This window comes from Urocitellus parryii, chromosome Y, assembly GCF_045843805.1.
Source record: "Urocitellus parryii isolate mUroPar1 chromosome Y, mUroPar1.hap1, whole genome shotgun sequence".
Taxonomy (NCBI): Eukaryota; Metazoa; Chordata; class Mammalia; order Rodentia; family Sciuridae; genus Urocitellus; species Urocitellus parryii.
In genome coordinates, this window is record NC_135548.1 from 22,040,531 (window position 1) to 22,048,801 (window position 8,271).

The following is an 8,271-nucleotide window of genomic DNA, read 5'->3' on the forward strand; positions in this document are numbered from 1 at the left end:
ACTAAAGTTTCCTTTTCTTGTTGTGTTATTTGCTATTTGTTGGTTTTCTCTGTCTTTTTAATCATCATGATTGGTTTTATCAATTTTATTAATGTTCTAAAGGAGCCCAGCTTTTGTTCTATTGATATTATTTATTGTGATTTTGTGATTTTACTTGTTTTTTTTTTTTTTCTTTCTCTTCGTTTTTGTATTCTTCATGTGTTAATGCTATTTTTTGGTATAATTTCTGCAGCATTTGCCACTTTAGATACCTAACATTCTTATAATTTGAATAAATATATTTATAATTTATGCATTTTGATTCAGTGACCATGTAAAAGTATATTGTTTAATTTCCCAGCAGATGAGAATTTTGTTTTTAAATTACTGATTTCTGGATGAATTCCATTTGGGTCATTAAAACATGCTCTCCCAATCTCTCACCCTTTGAAAGCGTTGGGGGGTGTTACCATCTGTGGCTCGTGTCGAAGGCCCATTCTATGTGTGGATCAACCTACTTTCTGGAGCATGGTGCACATTCTCCTCACCCTTGGGATCTCGACTGGCTCGTCCTCGTCCTTGACCCACCACAGGGCATTCAGGTCCCAACTTAGGTGTGGATTTGCTCGTCCACTTCTCCTCTCTCTGCTTGTGGACACAGTTGGGGCTGTGTTGGGCTGTGCTGACCATGTAGGCCCATCTGTTCTTGTCCAGCTCACTCATCTGCTCCTGCGCCTTCTTGGTCACACAGTAACCAACCCTGTGGGATTTTCCACACAGTGTCTCCATGGCTTGTCTTTTCCCATCCTTTTCCAACCAACCCTCTGTGTCTTTATTCTGTGTAATTAAGAAAGGTCTCTTGTGAGAGGAGTGCAGTTGAGATTGACGCTCTCACATGCTCTGGCAACCATGGACGCTTACGTGACAGGGTGGCTATCCCATGGCGTCTGTGTGCATGTGCATGTGCGTGTGTGTGTGTGTGTGTGTGTGTGTGTGTACTATTTCCCTGCCTTATTTTGGGAAGCGCACGTTTACACTGTTTGATTGTGATCAATTCTTCCTTGTACATCATCTGACATACTTCTAGAAAGTCTGCCGTTCACATTCCTGGGACAGGAAACATTGTCAGTTCCACTTGTATAAGAATCAAAACTCATCTATTCAGCACTTAAAGACTCAAAATTAGGCTGAAACAAAAGCCCTGTTTGGAAAAAGCTTGAACATAAAATCAGAGTAGAGCCAAAACTTTTCTCTGTGCATTAAAAACGTGTATGAATAAGAGCAAGAAGTCTGACATGTTGAACCCGAAGCTCTGTCCTGAAACGGAGCACCACAGACCTCTGCATGTCAACAGTGCCTGGGATTTGCACCACGTGCTGTGTTGTAGAGCTGACTTCTAATTCACAAGTTTGCACATACATAAGGACTAGTGTGACACATGGACACTGGGTGAGAGAACCCAGTCAGTCAGATGGACTAGCACATCCATCCCCTCCAGCAGGCATCAGGTCTTTGTGAGGAGGACATTGAATCCTTTCTTCCCACAGTACTGCACCATGGACGGTGCAGTAGAACCCCGGGGCCCATCCCTCCCAACCACAGCGTTGTTGATTGACCAACCCCACCTTCCCCAGCCTCGGATTCGCCATTCCATTCTGTGAGATGACCTCATATAGAACGAGAGTGTGCGGTGTCTGTCCCTCTGTCTCTGCAAAGTGCATTTTGCATACCATCCACAGGACTTGGCTCCTTTTGGTGGCTGACCAGCATCCCACTGCGTGCACACAGCAGAACTTTAAAAGTCCCACGTCTGTCGGCTTCAGGGTGTGGGCGCAGTCGTTCTCCTCTGGGGTTGCCCAGATTTCTAGCTCTCAGAACATCTCGGTGCCCTCCTGGTTAGCTGCTTTTTGTTACACCTCTTCTAAAGTAGGTTAGGAGGATCACAGTTTCTGAAAATACATCAGCTCTGTGAGCAGAATGATTAGTCACTCAACACAGTACTCCAGGTTCAAATTCTTATCATCATTCTTCACAATACTTCTCTAATGTTACTGATATGGTTGACCTGGTTTGTTTGAAAGTGTTTGGAAAATTCTCTCAATTTCTGAAATTCTGTGGTTGTGTGTGTGTTGCATGGTCTACTGATATATTTTGACACTTTAAAGAATCTTTTAAGTCAGTCACATGTCTACTGTTGTTTCTGAGTTAGGCCTGTTTCCAGATCTTTAAATATTTCCAAGTTTGCTTCCATGGGTTCCTGAGGGACGGATGTTACTATTTCCATTTCTGCACCATTGCTTCATATTTTCCCCTGTGGTGCTAGAGATGGAACTCAGGGCCTCACATATGCCAGGCAAATGCTCTGCCTCCGAGCCTCATCCAAACCCCCAAAGCTTAAACACACAAAAAAAAATCCTTCTTGTGCTTGGTGCACCAAGAGCAGCCAGCACAGCATGGTGACAGGTGCCAGTGACAGATGCCAGTCCTTGTGCCTGTCCCTGTGACTCCGTGCCACCGTTCACTCCACAGACCTTCCTGCTCCCTGTGAGCTTGTGCTCCAGGGGCAAGAGCCCTCTCCTCACCTGGAATTCCAGCCCAACACTGGCATGTTTACTTCTGGCCGTTCAGGCTTGATTCTGTTCACTGGTCTTTAAGTATTTCTGTGTTGCTAGTTTGTCCTGGTGCATTGTAGTCGGGCACGGCAGTGGACTTCACTGAGACACCTTCACGCATATCACATGATCTGCTCCATTCACTGTGGTGCTTCTGTTTTGATGCTGAAGAAAGTAGAATTCTGAAATGTCCTCCATTAAGTTACAGGAGGGAGGAAAGAGACAAGAGGAGGCCCTTGGGTTAACCACAGCTTCAAACTAAATCGATTTTTTTTTTAAAGAGAGGAAAAAAGAAAAACTGCTCACATTCCTCTTCTGTATGCTGAAGATCACCATCAAGGCCACACTGCATTCTGGTTTTGCAGACAAATCTCCAAGAAGTGGCAGAAATGTCTCTGGGGACTGAACCCTATCCCAGGACATCACCCCTTTGGCTGGAGTGTGTGGGATCACTGAACTTTGGGACTTTCCAGTTCCCTGTAGGTTTTTTGGAATGTTGCAAAGCAGGAACAAGACCTCAAGACATCCTGAGGAAGGAGACTGAGCAGATGACATTAAGTGCATGTAGGAATAAGGCATAGGAACCGTACTATTAGGTCAAATTTTAATACACCAATAAATAGTTATAAAGTGTGGAAAGAAAAACAAAGAGAATGAGACCATCAACCTCCTGAGCATAGGGCCTCCCATTTGATTGGTCCATGACCCCCTGGCTCAGTTGCCAGCTGGACCACCCCACCCCTGGACACAGACAGAGCCTACACACCAGCCCAGGGTCCTGGGACTGAGAAGGCATGGCCTGGCTCAGAATGCCCAGCCCCTTGGGATCACACATGTCCGACCTCGTGTGCACCCTAAGAAACCCAAGCCCAGCCTTCTTCCTGGCCACTGAGACCTGAATCTTCCTTAAATTTTTTTCTGCAGTGAGTTAAGGACCTGAAAAGTCCAAGTACAGTCTTCTCTGCCTCTAGAGAGACCTCCTACCCCTGGAGGGTGATAAGAGGAACTAAGTTCTTCCAGCTTTGGACAACTGCTTATAGAAACCAGAGTCACTACGAAAGAACAGCTGCCCAGCAGCCAGGATTTTAAAGAACTGAGCACAGACGTTACATGGCCAGTGTCTCCGCTCTAACCTGCTAGAGCCTCAGCCATCCTGGTTGCCCACCAGGCTGGAGAGGTTGTGTGGCAGAGGGGACAGCCGCTTGCTGTCACAGCAAAGGAAGCCGCGAGCGAGTGTTCTTAGTCAGGCTTTCTACTGTCCAGTGCTCGAAGCTTTGTGACAGACGCACTTGCCCTCAGAGCTGATGTAGAAGAGAAGTCAACAGTGAATTTTGTAGCCTCAGCAGAAAAGAAAAGGTGAAGCATTTTCCACACAACAGTAAGGAATGAGCAGTTCTTGTTCCACAGAGAAAGGAAACTGGAAGCCAGACATCCTCTGCAGGCTGGGATGATTCCCAGTGATAGAGGCTGGCATGGCATGGTGAGGCCAGACCCGAGGGGTGCCCTTGGGACACCTTTGCATTCCAAAATGAGGTCACAAAACATTTTATGGTTTTCTCTTAAATTACTAAGAAGCTGGGACCCATTAATCTGTCTTCCAGAAAACCTCAATATAGCGATGAATGAATGGTGCAAGCTGTCAGGGGGTGAGTGATCAGCTAACAGCTTTGCTAGCAGTTGACTCATTTATCCCCAATGGAGTCACACAAACCCATGGGTGAGCTTCCTGGATTAACTAGCACAGGAAACAAGCTTTGGTAAATTCCAAACTGCTGGGACGTGATCCGCAGTTTCACATCTAGAAAGAGTGAATATTTGCCATGTTCAGTTAACGTGCACGGGACTGTCACAGGCCGACCAATTGCTTGCCCTGATTCATGCAGAATTAACAACCTATTGGAATAGTGTAGCTTCAATACGGTGCAGGTGATCCTGGCAGCCCAGCACTTAAAAGATGGACTTGGGACTCAGCAGTCTTGAAATGTGGATGGGGTTTAAGAAATTTGCTTTTAGGAGCAGCCCCATCTAACTTAAATTTCTACCACTTGGTACTTGGGCAACTAAAATTTAAAAAAAAAGAAGTAAAGAAAGAAAGGGAAGAAAAAAATGAGTCAAAATTTATAAAATAAAGCACTTTTGATGTGGAGATTGTCATGGTGAGGCTATTGATGTGACCTAACTACGTGGGATACAGAGCATCCATTGGGATTGATGGAATCATCCGTTCACATTACAGTGCATTTATATGCAACAGATGTTTTAGGTGGTAAACATGATAAGTGAATAAAGTCAGAGTGTAGCTTGATTTAAATAAAGGAATGATAGAACAGAGACAATGAAACTCCTGCCCTGCAGGGCAGAGCTGAGGGGGGTGCACTTGGGTGGATTCTGGATTGAGACATTTGGGTCCAGGCACCTGCACTTCAGGAGGAAGGGGACCTGGACACTTGGGGAATCTCTTTACTGCCATGGTGCTGAGTTAGGGGCACCTCTCGAGAGGAGGGGAGGATGGTGGCCTGCTATTTCCAATCCCTGGTCACAGGGAAGTTGACCTTCCTCTTGTGTTGCCGGAAGCAGAGCTGGCAAGGGGTGGACCAGTGCATGCTGTGAAGCACTTGGGCAGACCCCGTCTCTGGTCCAGATGCCTTATTACCTGACGGGTAGCAGGACCAAAGTTGAACCTGCCACTTGGCTGCATGGAATCACTTCCTTCTGTGCCCTCCCAGGGCCTCGTCCCTGGAAGAAGCCTGAAGCCTGTGTTGGGTTGGCATGGTCCCATTCACCTTCAAACCTCCCGATTTTTCCTGATTTTTTTTTTCTTTTAACTTTGTGTTTTTGGATTTAAATCAAGATTCTCAGATTTCTCCATTCTTGCTTACTGATTTTACTGAATATTTGAAAATGTTCCTGTCACCTCATTTCATGACTTAAATGTTTTCTGTTTCTTTCTCTTCCTTGCTCCCATCTGGGCTTGGTCCAGCGTCATTTTCTTCACCCTGATGTTCCCGAGGGCTTTACTGTGACGCAGTCGCCCTGTGTGCTTCTTGTCTAGCACAGCCGTGGAGTCTTGCACCTCTACCACAGTCAAGTTCAGAACTTTGTGTGACTTGCCAGAGAAACTCCACACCCAAGACACCACCAGCTGGGTCCAGTGCTGATCCCATTAGGAGCAGAAGTTCTCTTGCCTTGCCGGTGAAGGAGGGAGGCCGCAGGCTGATGCTGCCCGAGGCTGCCCCCTAGTGCTGTTTTCCGGGAACTGTCAGAGGATGTACTCAGGGATGGTCCTCATCCGCAAGAGAGCAGTTGCCCATTTCCAGGTCTGCAGCTGGGCAGTAGGGTGGGCAGTGAGGGAAAGGACAGGCAGCTTGGCTCAGGACAGACAGAGGCTCACCTGCTCTCCCTGCAGCCATGAAGTGGGAAAGAGAGAACAGGAAGGGGCAATGTCCCCATGGGCAAGCAGCAAGGTTGACACTCAGATACAAAGTGGTTCCTGTTACACCCCTGGGCCAGTACTCCCAAGCCCTGGAGCCCACATTCTCCCAGTCCTAAGGCACACTGGCCACACTGACCCTGAATGATCCCTCATGCCCAGTCGCTGGTGCTCTTTGTTTCTGTTTATTTATTTATTTGTATTTTGGTATCAGGGATTGAGTCCAGGGGGCACTTTACCACTGAGCCATATCCCAGAACTTCTTATTTTTTTATTTTGAGACAGGGACTCACTGAATTGTTTAGGTCCTCATGGAATTGCTGAGGCTGGCCTTGAAACCCTCCTGCCTCAGCCTCCTGAGCCTCTGTGATAATGAGGGTGCAACGTCATGCCCTGAGTTTGCTGGGGCTGTCTTGCAGCCACAGCTACTGCTCTCATCAGCTCAGGTCAGCTGACCTTGCCTGGCCCAATGGCCTGGCTTTCATGTTCCCAGTCTGGGTGATGGGCCAGGCACAGCAGCAGCAGCAGTGTCTCTTGCCCTGCCCAGCCCTCTCTGTGCCCATGTTTACTGCTGGGACTTGGGTGACCCCTCAGTCATGCCAAGAGCCAGACTGGCCTCATGGCTCTTTAGTTAGCAGACTAGTGTCCACGGGGGTCTCGAGCATGCAGCAATGCTGGGCACTGCAGGTGTGTCTGGAAGATGGAGACCTCATATTCTAGGGGAAAAGTGGGAAATAAATGCTGGGATCATGGAGTCCATGAGGCAGTGTCAAGGGCCCACAGGAGCGTGGGGGTGAGGCGTTGGTGAGGAAGGCCTCGCTGGCATAAGGAGGGGGTGAGCCACGGAGATGGTGGAGAGGACCTAGGCCACCAGGACCGAGAGCGTGAAGCCTTCCCTAGTGACAAAGAGCGTGAGAAATGAGGCAGTCCAGCCACTCGGGCAAGGTGGGGGCAAGTCCAGGACAATGAATTCAGGCCTGGGAGTTGGTCGCCCATGAAGCACCTGGGCTTGGTACAGGATGACACTGGAAGTCCTGTCCTGAATATGGGGACGCTTGCCAGGACGTGCACGGCTGCATTGCGGAGAAGCACACTGAGGAGAAGGGTGAAGTTGGGGGGCGGCCACAGTGATGCACCCAGAAGCCGCAGCCGTGGGCGGGAGCACTGAGTTTCTGGCTGGGTTTGCAGAAGAGGGCGCTGAATCTGTGGACAGTGAGGACAGGACGCCATACCTGAGGGGTTACATGACAAATCCTTCCAGTCCTAGAGCCTGGTTGTGGGGTCGCATCGGGCTCTTGGTGGGGTCTGCCACCTGGGGTGTAGTGGAACCAACTCATTATAGCCACACATGGCTGGGAGACTGAGGCGGGTCTCCTGTCCCTCATGTGGCCTCTGAGTCCACTTTCGAGGGCTCAACTACGGGTCCTTGCTTTCTCCCAGAGGCCCCCCCTCCAGAAGCCATCCCGCTGGGGTCTAGGTGTCGGCACAGGCGCTTTAGGGGACACTCAGGTTCAGATAGTAGCAAGGCGACTCTGTGCTCTGACTTGTACACCCTGAAGCATGAGGTGGTGTAAATTGGGATGGGGAAGATGGTAGGCAGAGAGGTTTTCAGCAGGAGGTGAGGAATCTGCTTACGCAGACTGTTGAGACCCCACAAGGGACAAGCCTTCCTCCTCCTGACAGATGGCAGCACCCTGTGCAGAGGAGACGTGACTTCTGTCACAATGCCCACCGGCTGGGCGTGAAAAATGCTCCACCTGAGGGTTTTACTAAGGTGTGGAACTACATTCTTGGAAATATGTGGATTCATGCTAGAAAATAAGATAGGAATTTGAACAAATCAATGCAAACCCAAGCCAAATCCCAGCCACCTGGGAAGGTGGCCTGAGAGCACCACACTGTGTCTGGTGGACCCAGGCTTCAGGGCCAAAGGCTCTTGCCCCCAGCACCCTGATTTAAAATTCCTCACTTGGATGGAAATGAAGACCTTTATGCTAAATGAATAAGCGTATGTTACCACATGAATACCGTATGTTACAATATATATACTGTATGTTACCATATGTATACCATATGTTCTTAACTCACACGTGGAACCTGAATAAATTGAACTCAAAGAAAGGAGAGAGAGGAGGGCGGGTCACCAGGGAGGGAGAGAGTGGTAGATGAGTGCTCAGGGCTCGGAGCCTCAACACACAGGCCAGGTATTCGTGTCCCTGAGACCTGCTGCAGCGCATGATGAGCATGGCC